General features: G+C 41.3%; 1 protein-coding gene across 2 annotated transcripts in view; it reads left to right on the top strand.

The window, feature by feature from the left end:
* The window catches only part of USP22 (ubiquitin specific peptidase 22), a 113,302-nt gene that overhangs the window by 60,975 nt on the left and 36,179 nt on the right, over positions 1–16,148 (top strand). The gene's annotated exons all lie outside the window — the stretch shown is intronic.

Below are 16,148 nucleotides of genomic sequence, written 5' to 3'. Positions count from 1 at the left end.
AGAATGATATCTGCTCTGTCACTTCAGGTACTGATGATGATACAGAAAACAGAACGTTTTTCCACAATATGCATTTAAAGACTTTAGCAGAAATCAGTGATGTTATCTCAACTCGGTCTTCATCAGAGATCCCGTGCAGGTGTTTGAAGGGAAATCCTGTAGTTCAGATGCATCCTTAACTATGGCACTCTATTGGTAAATCTGTTTTTAGCACACAGCATAAGCACAGTGATGTCTCTCTTTCATGTTCTGAACTCTAAATAGGGTCTCTCCAATTTCATATTGACTCTGAAAAGATGTAATTTGTTCTCCAGTGTGTGTCAAATAGCAGTTTTGAAATGCATATCAAATGTTTAATGTTTAGATTCAGTAGTCTGGAGCAAAGAAGTCTCTGAAATGTGAGCGTATCTACTTAGAGCTGGAGAGTATTTGGGTAAGGGTGATGGAAATGAACAACGTTTTCCTATTTTTTTTGTGTGCCGTCTTTAGGTTGGGAGAGTAGGGGGTTAAAAACTAGCTTCCTGACAAGTTCTAATGAAGATTATTGGGCATTTTCATATACTTTTAAATGCACAGTAATATTTTAGTGGTGAAGGTACAATATTGGAGATATAGCTATAGACACGGGAAGTAGGAAACTGAAAAGTTTTTTCCTGATTTTAAAGCTACTTACTGTTTTATTGAGAGTGTGTCACGCTTTTTAGCACATACTTGCTTTTGTCAGAATACACTGAACATAACTTTCTAATGTCACGTTTCTAATACAGTAAATCGCATTTAATCCAAAGTACGTGTATATTTGGAAAAATGGGACTGAGAAGCACAGAGTAAATTGTAGTAAGTTGAAAATGCCTATAGAATGGTAATTCTAAAGAAGGGACCTATGCATTTGCAATAGTGGAACAGGAAAGAGTTGGAAAAACATCTGGACTTTGGAATCTTCAAGCAGCCTAGGAAAAAATAACTAGGCAAAGATTGCTTGCATCATGTTCACACTGGGATCTTGTGTCTTATGAAACTCCAGTATGTTTTGTAAAGACTGTTACAAATTACTTAATAGAACTTGCAGGGCAAAAAAAAAAAGTTTGGTGGAATTTTAAAGATGAATGTGACCTTTCTGAAGAATGGAAGCGCATTTCTGTGTTTCTCTTTCCAATTTGCAGGAATGCTATGCCTGCTCTTAAAGGATTTTAAATTTTTCAGTCTGTTTAAAAAAGACATGTCTGGTTGCATGAAATCTCATACAACGCTGCATGGGCTGGGGAGCGCTCAGGAAACACAGGGGATGAGGGAAATGACTGATCTCTTTACTTCTGCAGGCGTGCTTTTAATAATTTCTCCTACTGAGCCCTGGAGCTGTCTGTGTGCTGAGATTTAGAAAGAGGAAAAAAAAAAATCAAAGCACCCAGGAGACATAATGCAGTTTTGGGCTACAGTTAAAAGCAAAAGACTAGCTTTCTTTCACAAAAATACATTGGGGGTTTAGCTGAAGGAAGAAAAGACCTGCCATTGTCCTTGAGCCTTTTCTCTCCATCTAACCTGCTGCTAAATATATGTCTGCTTCAGAGGCCTTTTCCCTTCACTTTCCTCACGTTGACTTGTCTGTTTGCAGTTTCAGATCAGTGAAGAGCCTATATGCAGACTGAAATGCTGCAATTATCTGGACATTCCTATTTCTCCCTTTTTCTAATACTCAATTCTTTTGACATCAAGTTTTTATCAGTCCCATAGCAGATACTAGTGAATCCAGTTTATCTTCTGAGGTAGGTAAATGGCTCAGAGAAGAGGCATAATGTCCAGTTTTATTGGTTCTGAAAACGAAGATGGTGTTGATAACCATCTATAATAAGCATTGCACATCTGTTGATCAGTTCTGTTTACAGAAGAGTCTGTTAAAGCATAACCAGCTGCCTTTTCTGTATAAAAAGCTCTCTGCAAAGCTGTTTTAGGAGGAGGGCAAGGGGTGTTTGCTGCTTTCTGTCTTACCTCCAGAGATGCACTGATGTCAGCTGGGAGACGGCGTGTTTAACTGCTCTGCAGTGACCTTCTGAAAGAGTTATTGTGCCGGTGCCTGTTTCAGCGTTCGTGCAAGACAAGTGTATTAGTATTATAACAAAAGTAGGTGGGACAATACTCTGACACCTGGACAGGCAGGGCCTTGAAAGGATACACTTCACTTGTATGTGAAGGGCTTGCATATGATATTGAGCACTAATGATAAAATACACTAAACTCGATGTTATTCACATCTAGAACACATGTAAGTGGTAAAATAGGTTTTGTTGTAGTTTCCTGTTACATCTATATGATTTGCATGACACTCATTTAGATGAATGTTTTACTCTATGGCATAACCTTCTTTGTACAAAAAAGGGAATTTTTTTTTTTATTTATTCCAGATTTGTAGCAATCTCATGATGCTTCTCAAACAGCTGGATGTGTCTGCTACTTTTTGAGCTGTTTGAACTTTGATACAGCTGCGGGATCCTTTGTCTTTCATTGACACCATAAATTAAACCTGAAGAATACTCAGTCGTGAAATGAATATGTTCTAACGGAGGACGGAACTGGTAGTTCATTAGAAGAAATACTGTGCAAAACTAGCTTTGATTTAGCGAATGAAATGATGTTTTCACTTATGCGACAATTTTAAACCCGCTGAAGAAGGAACGACTTGTTCACATCCTTAAAAAGGAAAAAAACACCACCAAAAACAAACCCCCAAAAACCTCAGCAAAAACCCAACTTAACAAAACCCCATACGTTTTGCTTGGTTCTCTTTTAAAACGGTGTATGTTTCCATCTCGGAGATATTTTTCCAGATAGTAAGAAGGTAGATTAGGTAACTTTGCTTGAATCACTATTTTGCCATTGAGCAAATCGCTCTTCAAATGAAAACTTGCGTCAGGCACTGCTACAGGCTATGGAAACTGTGCTGATGCCTGCCTTTTGGGGTATAAACGAAGGGCTGTTCCCATGTTGCGCATAAGCATCTTCCGAGTGATGTGGAACACACTGTGAACCAAGTGGAAACATTGAGCTGTCTCTATGCAAGATGCCATGATGAAAAATCCGTGCGTAGTGTGGGTTTTATGTAGGGCACTTCATATTCCGATGTCCTGTCAGGCTTGAAACGTTGATGGTGTTTCTGTATTTCAAGACATTCAAGAAGAGTCCAGTTCAAGAAGGACAGGGAACTGCTGGAGAGGGTACAGCAAAGGGCTACCAAGATGATGAGGGGACTGGAACACCTGTCTTAGGAAGAAAGGCTGAGGGATTTGGGTCTTTTCGGTCTGGAAAAAAGACCGAGGGGGGAATGTTATCGATGCTTATAAATACTTCAAGGGTGGGTGTCAGGAGGATGGGGCCAGGCTCTTCTCAGTGGTGCCCAGTGACAGGACAAGAGGTAACGGGCACAAACTTGAGCATAGGAAGCTCCATCTAAACATAAGGAGGAACCTCTTTGCTTTGAGGGTGGCAGAGCCCTGGCACAGGCTGCCCAGAGAGGTGGTGGAGTCTCCATCTCTGGAGACATTCAAACCCCACCTGGATGCGTTCCTGTGCCGCCTGCTCCAGGTGACCCTGCTCTGGCAGGGAGGTTGGACTAGATGATCTCCAGAGGTCCCTTCCAACCCCGGCCATTCTGTGACTTTGTGTACTCAGAGTAATTAAATTAATATGTCCTTTGGTAGCAGTATCGGCTCAAGACACCCTCAGAGGTTGTTGTGCCCCAGCTGCCCCAGCATGCTGCCTCTTTTGTTGTGCTGGTACAGTCGTTTCCAGGTGAACTAGATCAGGCTGAAGGGGTGGCATGTTGCGGGGAATGCAGGGGGTGAGCGGAAAGCAGATATTTCCTAAGTTATTGTTACGTTGTTCTCAGCAGCAGCACTGAATCGTGGCCTCGGCTATTCAATTCATAGAATATTTCCATTCATAGAAATGCTCATCTTGATTTTTGGGTTGAAGCTGGTGTTTCAAGCATCCTATAAACACTAAAGCTTTTATATGGAAAATTAGATACTTAACAATTATTAAAATAGATTCTAACAGCGTAAAACATAAATCTAATTTTTTCAGTCTCTTCTTGTCTGTGAAGAGGCTGCCTGCAGCAAGGGAGGGTAGTGACCAAGCTCCAAGTTCACAAGCAATTTTTTTTATTACAGAGTTGGACGAGAAGTGACAGTGATACAGTATCTTTCAGGAACTGTTTTCTAAAGCTCATCTTGCTTTGCTATCACTAATGCCCCCAGCAGATCAGTTCTCCCGAGGACATGAAGTATTGGCTTGGGATCAGCTGGTCTCCCATTAGCATGTGAAGTGACTTTGTGGCTGAAGATTGGTATATTAACAATGGGAAGAATTAGAGTCCCAAGGCATGTGAGTAATTAGCGGGAGCCACGTGGGATTCCCGTTTTCAGGGTTGCAGAAAGGCAGAGGGGGGTTGCCTTTATTGGAGAATGAGCAAATCCCTTTTGGAAAGAATGATGATGAATGGGGCAGGTGCAAAACCAGGAGCTAGATGGGAGTCGCGGGTGGGTTTTGCAGCTGCGCGAGGCTGAGCAGCGGGATGTGAGGGAGCAGCACGAGTGGAATAAACACTGCAGCAGAGCTCCTCTGTAAAGGTGGCAAGGGAAGAGGAACAGTGGCCTGGAAATATTTCTGGTTCTCCAGACGAGTTACCAGGAGCACCAACACTGCTGTAGAAGCAGCAGCACCTTGAAGGTGTTGAAGACCACGATAGAACTTGGGAGTTTTTTAGGGATGTACCAGCTTTCCGGTGTACTTTTTCTAGTTGAATGCTACTTAAGGTGGCTCAAATGGAAAAGTAGAATGAAAAATCTAGTTTGGTACAGCACCAAATTTTTAGCTGTAACTAAAATTTTAAAGTTATTGATTTGTAAGCAGTAATACTTTTATATTTCAAATCATGACCACACAAAGTGCACCTTGACTAGAAGTCGTCTTGATTCTTAAATTTGTTTTTAGGCTGCTGTGTGATGAAGAAAAGGAAAAACCACCTTTAAGACTACTCAGGAATGTTTCCTCTGTGACTATTTTTTTCGAATGGCTATCTGTTCGGAAATCTGTTTCCTAAAAGACTGGATTAGTAAAATAAAAAAAAAAGCTATCCTTCTGTCAGGGAGATCCTTCTGTTCCTGCTTTACCTTGTCATGAGCTCTGACCATTGGACTGGGTTGTGTAATATTTTTCCTAGGTCTAAAATTGATAAACCTAATAGGAAAAATAAATTTAAAAAACTTTTCCTCTCAAAGCTCCCACAGAATTTTAGGGAAAATAAGAGGGGTGTGAATCTTTTAAGAATTTTAAAACATAAGCTGTGATTTACTTGCTGAGGTTTGCAGAGATTCGGTTTTAGAAAGCCTTGCTAGACTTCCTAAGTTTATCTCTTTAGCAATATAAAATATAAAGCTTTCCTCTGCAAAAGACGTTTTGAAAAGAAATTCCAGATTTGATATTTCAGTAGCCTTTTTGTGTATTGATTGTTGTCTGAGAGCGTGTCACCTAATTTTCCAAAGCTGGTGCCAGAAAGCAATTTGCGTCACTGCTGTAATGTCACTTTGTATGGTTTATCTTCACAGCAGTCATTGGTTGAGTTATTTACCATTTCATTACTCCTGGGTCAGCTTAGGGATGACCACAGTATCACTGAAGTCCCTGCAGTGTTTACCTGCTCGGAGAGAGCAAATTTTTGTTATGGAAACTTTTGTAATTCAAAAGTAAGTCATCTTACCTTCACATTTGAAGAGTTTAGGAACTAAGAGTACGTCTTCAGAATGCTTATGTGGTCCCAGGCTAGCTTCACGCAGGAAGGGAGGGGGTTTTTCTGCTCTTACTGTCTCAATATTTGATTGAATTTTAGGCCCTCTTTCAGAAAGGTCGTGAAGGACATAAGATGACTTTCAGTGTATGAGTTGTCCTGTTTGTGTGTTCATTTCATGTCATGGTTTTACAGGGGCGTACTCTTTAATGAACATTAAGAGAACCAAACCGTAAAAAGCATTTCTGATGAAAGCAGTAAGTCTTTTATGATCTTTCCCTCTCTCCTCCCTCTGTTTTGATGTTATGCTTTAAGCAGAAGGACTAGCAGTGCACTTCTCTCTAATACCTGCTAAGGGTGAAGACACATGCTATGACTGAGGCAGATGGCTTTCTTCCATCCGGGACAATCCTTTTTTTTTTTTTCTTTTTTTTTTTTCCTCTCCACCCTTGTGTAGGCTTCTCCTTAATTCCAGCCACGTGTCCCCTCCCTTCTCCTGGGCATTCACTCTGGTGCTGTCAGGCTGGTCGCAGAGTCTGTTCCGTTCATTAACCTGGCAGAAGGCAGTGTGCTTTTTGGTGATGGTGGTTTTGCAAGAGCAACATTCTCCTGTGTTACAGCACTCAACAGCTTGGCAAAGGCTCTGACATGGGCACGAAGCTGGTGTCAGGAGGGGACGGCCCAGGAATGGGGACGCGTGGCCGGGAGTAAGGGGGACAGCAAACCGCACTGCATCCGAGCTGGTGTTTCGTTTCTCTGCAGCAAAGGTTAACTGCTCTTGGATTGTCACCTTAGTAAGGCTTGAAATTAGAGTAAGCCAGGAAATCAATATTAAACAGAAAACAAACTTTGCAAGCTTTTTAGGATCCCATGTGAAGAAGACAAATTCTTTGAGAAGTTGGCATTGGTGATAATGTGGCCTACATTGTTGCATATTTAGCTTAATTTTTTTTTTAAGTAAATATTGCATAATTACGTGAATTCCTTTTTTGTCTTAAGGTTCTGAAATCATTCTGCTATTGTCTATTTATCAATTTACTACTTTTCTTTTTTTTTTTTTAAATCAGTCAGTAGTAAGGCTGAAATCTAAATGAACTTTTTGGCTTATGCCATTTACTGTTCCTGCTGTAGTGTTTATGGATGACCTCAAAGTTTATGGCTCTTCCTTTTCAGCCTTTATACACAGACCCCCTCCCCAAGGGGGGGGGGAGTGGGAGGGGAAGCTCTGTGGAAGTAACTAATATAAAATGTTTGTGTATCTTTCGCTTGATGATTTGAAGAATAGTTGAAACTTGCAGGGCATGTTTTTCAGCTTGTAAAGATTAATGAAAGAAGGATGCAGATTCCCTTTACAAAGAACTTTTTTTCCCCAAGGGTTTAGTCCTGCTTTCAAGTCCATGCTGTAACAAGTTGAAGTATAAACCAGTTAACATCTTTTCTCCAGGGAGTATCAGGCAATAGTAGTGGGATAGCTTGGAATATGAAATTATATACTCAAGGAAATCATGGGATCATAGAGCCATAGAAATCATGTCTAGTTTTGGCCCTTGTTAAGACTCCCAGTATTTTTTAGTTGATCTTCTTGCAGTAGTATATGGATTGTTGAAGAAACCACCAGACCTAACTTTTGTAGATTGGGAGTATTCTTAGCAGCTCTTAGAAATATGATACTTTAAGATTGTTTTTTGCAATATCTGTGTAGAGAATAAATCCCATGCCTTTGCTTCATTTCCAGTAAAAATTAACAAAATGTCGAAAACAATTTTGAGGAGAAGTTACCTTGAAGCTTGAGGCTGGTGGTAGGTTGGCGTTGGAAACGGCATTTGCAGTGATGTGCTAAATGTGTTCTGGAAGAGGTTCTTTGGTTCATGGGTCTGCTTGAAGGTTTTAATTTGCATGGCTATATGCGGGAGCAGTTTAGTTTAAAACAGAATAGCAAGCTGAGTAGAAGCTTTGGGTATGTTTGCCCTCTGAGGAATAGTGGGTTTTCATACAGGTTTTAGAATTCTTTAAAAAAATACATATAAAAAAATTTGAACGATTTGACTTTTTTTCCTTCCCTGTAAAGCTTGTTTTGCGTGTTTTATTCGTGGGGAAATAAGAGCAGAGATAGACACCAATGTGTAGGCATGTGAGTAGCTGCAATAAAATAAAATATTGCGGATGAAGAAATGTTGACATAAGCATCAAAGTTTGTAAAGCGGGGGTTCTAATCTCCAGGGACATTTACCTCAAATACAGCCCCTGCGGACCGTAGGAAGTTACAACTACTTGTACGTGAAATAAGCAGATTGCAGTCGGGCTTGAATTTTTCTGTTACCCTGTCTTGGAAAATTGCCATTCGTATTACTTTAGAAAAGACTTGACTTTTGTAACTCTAGGTGGCTCTCGGGGATTTGAGACAAAGGGAGATACCCTGTGTGTGTTCACAGTGTGAAATTCCTTAGGAGACAGGGTTCTTAATCCAGGGCTTGGATCGTGTTCCAAACTTTTAACTCAAATCTGATTTTTCCTCCTCTGGACTTTTTGAAGTGGATCCGTGGTTGTTACTGATCCATGCACATCACTTTTAGTTTACAGACAGTGCTTCAGTTTGACTTTTCTAAAATTGCATTCTGCACTTCTTCAGGTGAACCTTCATCATTTGGATCCAGCTAGGGAGCCGCACCAAACACCCCTTTCCCCCCCCTCCCCCCCAGATGCTGATTCAGCTTTCAAGTGTAAAATATTTGCTGACTCAGTTATTTGTCCTACCTGTCTCTTGCTAATGGCAGTTAATTTCTTCCCTGTGCTATGCTTTCTTCACCAAGTCATTATAACTTCAATATGCAGTCAAAACACTAGGCTTTTAGCATGAAAAATGCAGTAAATGTTAGTCACTTGTCATCGTCTGCTTGAACAAGTTTTTATGGGAATGGGAAGTTTCTTATCAAGAAGAAAAACCCAACAGCAATATATAACCAGAATTTGATTCTGGCCCTCAGTGCAAGATACTCTTATTTAGAGAAAGTATTTTTTTTGTTTGTTTGTTTAAAATTAAAGAAAATTTATCAGGGTGTTTCTTTAAAGTAGTGTTAAACTGGCTTTAAAGAAAACCCAAAAAACCAGTGGATGCTTACAGAAAAACAGATGTGCTAAAAGTGCTTGGCTTTCTGTGTCTGTCGGAACACGCAGCAGACCTTCCCCTTCTTCGACAGCGAACCCTGAGGTCAGCAGGTTTGTCTGCTTTTTTCTTGACCACATTACACAAAGCTACAGACTGTTGCCGTTTTTGTCAATACCATGCAGTGAACCTCTAAAAACCAAAGCTTTTCCCGACACGGAGGGTATATTTTTGCTGTACGGTGGTGCAGTTAATGCAAAGATACTTTCATAGTCTCTAAATTAAGAGCCAGATAAGGAAGTTCAGAATTAGCCCGTGTAGCTACACTGATTACAGTCTTAACATGCGTCTGTCATCTTGTCGTGGGCAGAGACGCGCCCTTAGCGTGAGAAGGTTCTTTTCCTTACTATTAAACAACCCAAAGCAAAGAAACGTTGATTTACCACTGTATTTTAACCTGATTAACTCTGTGTCATTACAGAGAGCGTGGCATTTTCAACAAGGCCAGTAATCTCCATCTCAGTTTTGTTCTTTTGTGGATTGCGTTTGGATTATATTTACTCTGACCTTCCATTCTGCTCTTTCATATCTGCTTCTAGAATTGGGCTTTGTGTGGACAGGAGGTAGATACAGTATATGCGGAAACCAGGAATGTGCATAAACAGCATGTGGCATGGTTTGTGTGTTGTGGATGGTTGGAATAGCTCTGTGCCAATTCATCAACAATAATTTGTGCATATTAATATATTTGGATGCATTTAATTTCACTGGTGGTTAGCCTGCTCCTTAAGTTATTAATTTGTGAAATCTGTTTTGAGGGAGGGTAAAAACTTGTAGGCAGCATATGGTGTGATATTGGGGGGAAAGGACGGCTGCGGGTGTGAATTTTATTTTGTCAGCTTAGTGGGAGTACCTCTTGTTCTTTAAAGATGCCATCTGCACAGGATTCTCACTGTAAGTCTTATGCTTCTGTGCAGATCGCGCAAGATCTCACTGAGCTTTTAAGTTTGGCTGCTTTGGGGGAGGGCAAAGAGAATATTTTATTCTGTGCCACCTTTTGAAGTATTTTATTTTGCATGAGGGCTTTTTTTCTTTGCCATCAAGTTGCCATATAAAAACACCTTGAAGGGTCTACAACTTAACGAGCTTTTAAAGGCTGGTTTGTCATGATGCTCCATATCAATCATGCAGTCCTTTGACAAACACCGTTCCTGTTCTTTGCCTACTGCTGCTCTTTTTGGATGTTGGGTGTCTTCTAGCTGTTCTCCCTGACCTTTCTGCAATTACTAGATTAATTGTTATTTTCATGCTCCGGTCGGTAGGACTTTAATGTTGCAAACTTCGCTTTGGAGGGTGTGCGAGGCAGGGCAGCTCCTGTTTCGGTTCCGTGGCTGCTTTGGGACCTTCTCCATACCTTCATTCAACTTCTTTAAATTCATTCAGTTCCGTGTATCCGAGTGTACAACGAGCACCGCTGTTGTAAGGAGTCTGGCGTCCTTGTTAAACTAATGTGTTTTGTGCAATGTATGTACCCATATGCGGCGTTTCATGGCGTGTTTTGTGCTGAGCAGAAATTGGCACCTTTTTGTTTCTGTAGCCCTTGATGTGATGTGTGCTTGCAGCACATCGTGTTCTATCTTTCTCCTCCAGCCGATTGATCTTCGTGTGTTACAGGGGTCAGATAATCAAATCCATTACTAAGTATCGAAGCATTATGTGATTATTTCCCGTGCTGTATATGAAACGTGTTTTCGTCTATTGCGTGTTCTGAAAATTTGAGGTCCAGACCATATGTGTGCCTTCCCCAGTGTCTTCACTCGCTGCTAAGAGATCCTGACAGAGATCGGGTCGGGTGGAAGCACAACAGGCAAAATTGGTTCAGTGAGTCTTGGTAAGCCAAGATGGGAATTCAGAGAAGTTCGGTACAAGTTCTGCTGCAGAACTTAATGGTGGGTTTTTTTTTTCAGTCTTACTCATTTCAGCTGGGGGAATCGAAGAGAGAGGAATGATTGCCATGGATGATTCCATGCTGCCCAGCTTTCTGGGTTTGAGAATATGCTGCACTGGTTTCTCCTTCAGACACCTGAGAGAGAAAAACAATTTTGTGATGTAGATGGTCACTAAAAATGCTGAAGATAAGAAAGTATGGATATAAAACCTGATACTTTCCATACTCTTGAAAGGGGAAAAGAAACAGGAATGCCTTTATTCGCAGAGTGCTCAGGGGTCCTTTTCCTGTGAGGTGACTTAACAAAAGGTTCAAAACTAATCTGGTGTATTGGAGAGATCTTGGCTTTAGCTCCCTTTGCCCCTCCCATCCCACGTTGATTTTAAACTTAAGCTTGGCTGTGGGAGACAGTAAATTCCCATAGCATTTACTATTTATAAGTTTACATTTATAAATATTTTAAAATCTGTTTTTAGCTGTGGATTTAGCTATGTCATCGTAGTTCATGAAAAGGCCTTTCCCTGCCGCTTCTTGCTTTCTTTTTTTTTGTTTTGTTTTTTTTTAATTCAGGCCATTCTTTATACTTATAATAGAAGGCAGCCATTGCTTTAACAGGAAGAACAATTCAACTTCACATCCTGGTCAGGAGAAACTGCTCCTGGAATTTTATTTTTTTTTTTTATCCTTCCTAAGTGAAAACCCAGCCCTTGTGGACTTCTCACGTGAAACTGTGTGGTTGTATCAAGGTTGTTCTCATGCTCTGCAGCTACGAGACAGCAAAATACTTACTCTAAAGAGAAGTATTTTTACTTGTATTCTGATCTGTTCCTTTTTACTGTAATTGTGATAAGTTTGGGGACACATTGGCTAGATTTGCCCACACAAGGCTTCTGTCTAGCTCTTATCTTTTTCTCCTCGTGGGGAAGGATATGGGGAAATGAAATGGTTCGTGCCATACCCACTCAGGTGCACAGAAATTTCTAGGGGAGAAAAACAGTGATAGCACAGTATCTCAGACAAGTTGTCTCCTCATTTTAGGACCTTTTGTAAAGCTAGTGTTATTTGAAGTAACTTTAATTCAGAAACTCTTAATATGACTAGTAGAGGAGCTTATCTATAGATTTCATAGTGTATGTGTATCTTCCATATTAATGTTGTTGCAGTTCTTAAACTCAGCATTAATTTATTTACCAAGATGACACTGGAACACTTCAGAACACAAGTGCATCAGGGGATAATGCAGGATCTCATCACTGCAGAGTTTAAAGAACAATTCAGGAAAACATTTGTCAGGAATAATAGAGGTAGCGTTAATTCTTCTTTGAGGTAAAGGGATAGACCAGGTGACTTCTCAAGATCTTCTGCAGCTATGCTTCCTCTGATTTTAGTGGAAGATTCAATGCGCTTTTCAGTGGTTTGATCAGAACCACTCACTTTGTTTTGTTTTGGAAGCGTGTTTCTTAATATGAATTCACAGGGAAGAAATTCTTGCAGTCCCTTGTCTTGCTTGAAACAGCTTCTCTATTTACATGGGCTATATGAAAAATTAACCTTAAGAGGTTTGTTTGTTTGTATTGCTAGATATTCTTAGGATTGCTGACTCATTTTACCGAGCCGAGGGTGTGCACACATGAGCCAATCACCATCAAATCAGAAGGATGAGAACGTAAAAGACATCAAGTGCTCCTGCCTTGTCGTAACCCAAGCATACAGTTACTGCAAAATACATGACGGGCTGCAACCTCACACCCTGGCTTACAATGCCCCCACTGTTAAAAGAGATCGTTTCCCTTGTTTGAAGTGCTTTAAGCCTGGAGAAACAGAAATAAAAATAAGTGTAACTGGTCAGTGCTCTTCTGGAGGATGAGGGGCACGCCGTGGTTGCACACCACTGAACTCACAAAGTATCTACGGGCAGATGAACTCACAGGGGAGAATGGAAACTCCTCTGGCTGTGAAATGGTTCCTCTTTTGGCATCAGTAGTTTGTGAATTGGTTCAAAGATGTACACACATTGTAAGTATAGTACAGAGAGCGCTTTCTGTGTCTGGCACACTGTGTACGCTCAGGACTCATTGTCTGGCTTGGGGGCTTTCGTTTCACCTGTGCAATAGTAATATAAAATGCTACAGTTTTGTGTTTGGTCATACTCTTGGTAACTTGTTTGGTCCATTTGCGCCAAAGGATGTCGCTTGTCCTTAGGTTCTTCCAACAAAACGTGTCCAAGTAGCATGTGTGGAAAGGCCGATCTGTTGCTCTGAGGAAGGATCTATAGTAAAGCCACTTTGGTAGTGACTGCTTAGAGACGTGCGTTTTTCTCCCAAGTCTGGCAAAGCTAAGGGTACCCTTTCTTGACTCTCATCTCCATTTGTTGCTGATGCATTTCTATGTCATTACTACTAGAAATTCTTTAATTAAGTTACAAACATGTATCTCCTATGCCGAGCCTTTAGTCCAGTGTTAAATGTTACGCAATTGCTTTTAATTGAAGGTACAGCCCGATACAGGGACACTGCCGAGCTCCTGCCGGATTGATTTATAGCATTGCCAGTAGCTGCAAACTTAGACTTGTCTCGACACATGCTAGCAGGTATGACACAAAGGAAATGAAGTGAAATACCAGATCCAGGTGATCTCTTTGCATTATCCTCTGACTCTTTTTTGTGTTAGTAAAGTGAATGAATGATGCGTTGAGCCACAAATGCAAAAAGCTCATATGCAGAATAAATATATAGTCTAAAAATGATGCCCTGATCCTAGCAGCAGCTGTTACCGCTTCTCCATCCCTTCCGGAGTGGCAGCAGGGCAGTTAATTCTGGTTTCCAGTGCCGTGTGGTAGGAAAAGGGATACAGGCATTAGGGCAGCGGCTGTTTTGCTGCCCAGCCTGTGGCTTTTAGACAACTGCCTGCGCTGGAAGCTTGTTACAGTGGGGGGGTACGAGGGCTGGCTGTCTCCGAGAGAGACCGACGGCTCCTGCATCCCTCCCTCTCCCTGGCACTGGCCTCTTGTCCTGACCGCGGTGAGCTGTGCGAACCTGCTCAGACGGGTCAAAGACTCATCACCGTTTGCAAGGGATGAGTTCACCCCCTCAAGGTGCAACTGCTTTTTTTTTTTTCCTGTCAGACGGGCAAGGTGAACCGTTCCACCGTGGAGCCAAGCAGACGCCGGCCCGGTGCGAAGGGAACAGCCCTTTTGGCATCAGCGAGCTGTTAGATGGGCTTAGCCGTCGTGTGAAAACGCCCTCACCTTCCCCTTCCCTGTCAAAAGCCGGTTCCTGTGTTTCGTATGGCGCTGTAATATTAAACTGGATGTGTGAGCAGTGGGGGGGTGAAAAAGCAGAGTGGGCGTCACACACCTCTTCTGAGCCGGGGTCACTGTGCGGGGCTGTTCCTGACGGCTGCCAGAGCTGCTGTTGGAGCCACTCCAGCAACTGGGAGTCCCAAACTCCCCTGCTGCAATGTTTTCTAACTGTGAGACAATTATTTTTAATATCTAATTAAATTTCACTTCTTGTGAGCTCAGTCTTTTTTTTTTTTTATTATTATTATAGCTTTGGTAGGCCACAAGAGTTAATTACAGTCCTCTTTGCAGTGGCCTGTAACATACTTGAAAATTGTCAGCCGGGCCATTCCTCCATCAGCACTATAGTTTTTTTTTTTAATTAATTAACTCAACCAGTGGGTTCTTCGGTTGTTATTCTCAAATATTAATTTCATGCAAATTTTCACTCATATTCTTGACTTCTCCTCAGTTTGCATAGATCTATTTCTTTTTTAAAATGGGTGCTCAATTCCAGACATCATCCGGTTGAGGTTTTCCTGTCACCAGGGCAGAATTATTACCTCCCAGGCCTTCTCGTATTCTGGTTAAGTTTCAAAATGCTGCTTGTCTCAGAACTGCAGCACAATATTAAGTCATTTGGGTTGAGTTGCTGCAGCCATTGCTCCTTATTTTCTGCTTGTCCACTTAATTTTTCTTGTTTCTTATTTCGCAATTGTTTTTATTGAATTTAATTGATTTCAGATAGTTTTTCCCACTTAACAAGTTGCTCTTGAGTTATTGCTCGGTCTCCCAATTACGTTTGCATTATCTTGATGTACTTTGTCCCTTCGGTAAATATATATTAATGTGATGTCACTGGAGCTATCGAATAAAAATAGTGAACGCGATCAATTATTCCCTGTTGAACTCAGAGGGGTGGGGACAGACTAAATGCTGGAGAAACATTATTGGTGTCTGGATCCAGGCTTGAGTCGATGCAAATTCAGCTCGGGCTCGGGGCAGCATGAATGCGCGCAGTGTCAGCCTGGGTCTGTAAACAGTAGGAACATGTTTGCATGGCGCCGTGCCCAAGGTGAGGAGCCTTCCAAGAAGGGCTGGGGAAGGCAATGCAGAGGCACTAAATCTGGTTGCGTAAAGAACGTAACCGCGTTTACTCGGTCTGGACTACTTAATCTCACCTGTACAGAACCAGTCCTTTTCTGTTTCCACATTGTGGTGTGGATGAACTAGATCAACCTCACAGACATGGTAGAATATGTGTTAATCTCCTGCTGAACAGCTGCTACAAACATCATCGTGCACATATCCTGACAACTTAATGTAGGTAGGTTGTTACCTACGGGTGACTTTTCATGGGTTTTTGCATATTATAAGGGAGGAAAAGAGTAAAACCAATGACTTCTGAATGGCAATCCTCACACAACGTAAAAAAGGATAAATCTGGAAAGTCTCCTGTGAATGTTGAGGTCACTGCAGAACTGCCCAGTTGCACGCAAATATGCCAGAAATTACCGAGAAAAAGACTTTAAGTCGTCGTGTGAACTAGAATGAAGTACTTGAGCATGCATTTAAGTGTTGTATTTAAGTCATAACATTTAACGTGAGGTTTTTTTCTTACAGGTAGCAAAACTGGGAAATACAAACTGACATGTTTTGATTTTTTTTTTCTTTTTTTTTTTTGACCCACTTGGTAACTTGAAAGGTAGGGAACTGACTCTCTTTTCTAAAAATAAAACCGCCCTTGGCCAGTAATGAGTATGCTAAGAAAAGGAAGTAAATGGCAGCGCATCTACTTAAGGTCACAACTTGCATTCAGGGCACGGGATGTATTTCCTGGGGTTTTTTTGACTTGTCAGTTACTCGGCTGTAGAGCAAATCATGTCTCGTTAATTTTTTTTAAATGGACCAACCAACCCATCTTTGCCTCTGGGTAAAGTTGTGTTAATAGGTAAACAGATGAGTAATGAGGATGAATTCCACTTACTCTGTACAGCAGTGACATGCCAAAACTGAGAACTTTCTGGGTTTGGGTGAT

This window comes from Chroicocephalus ridibundus, chromosome 8 (genome assembly GCF_963924245.1).
Source record: "Chroicocephalus ridibundus chromosome 8, bChrRid1.1, whole genome shotgun sequence".
Taxonomy (NCBI): domain Eukaryota; kingdom Metazoa; phylum Chordata; class Aves; order Charadriiformes; family Laridae; genus Chroicocephalus; species Chroicocephalus ridibundus.
Note: the sequence above shows the minus strand (reverse complement) of the source record. Positions and strands in the feature narration are given on the sequence as shown.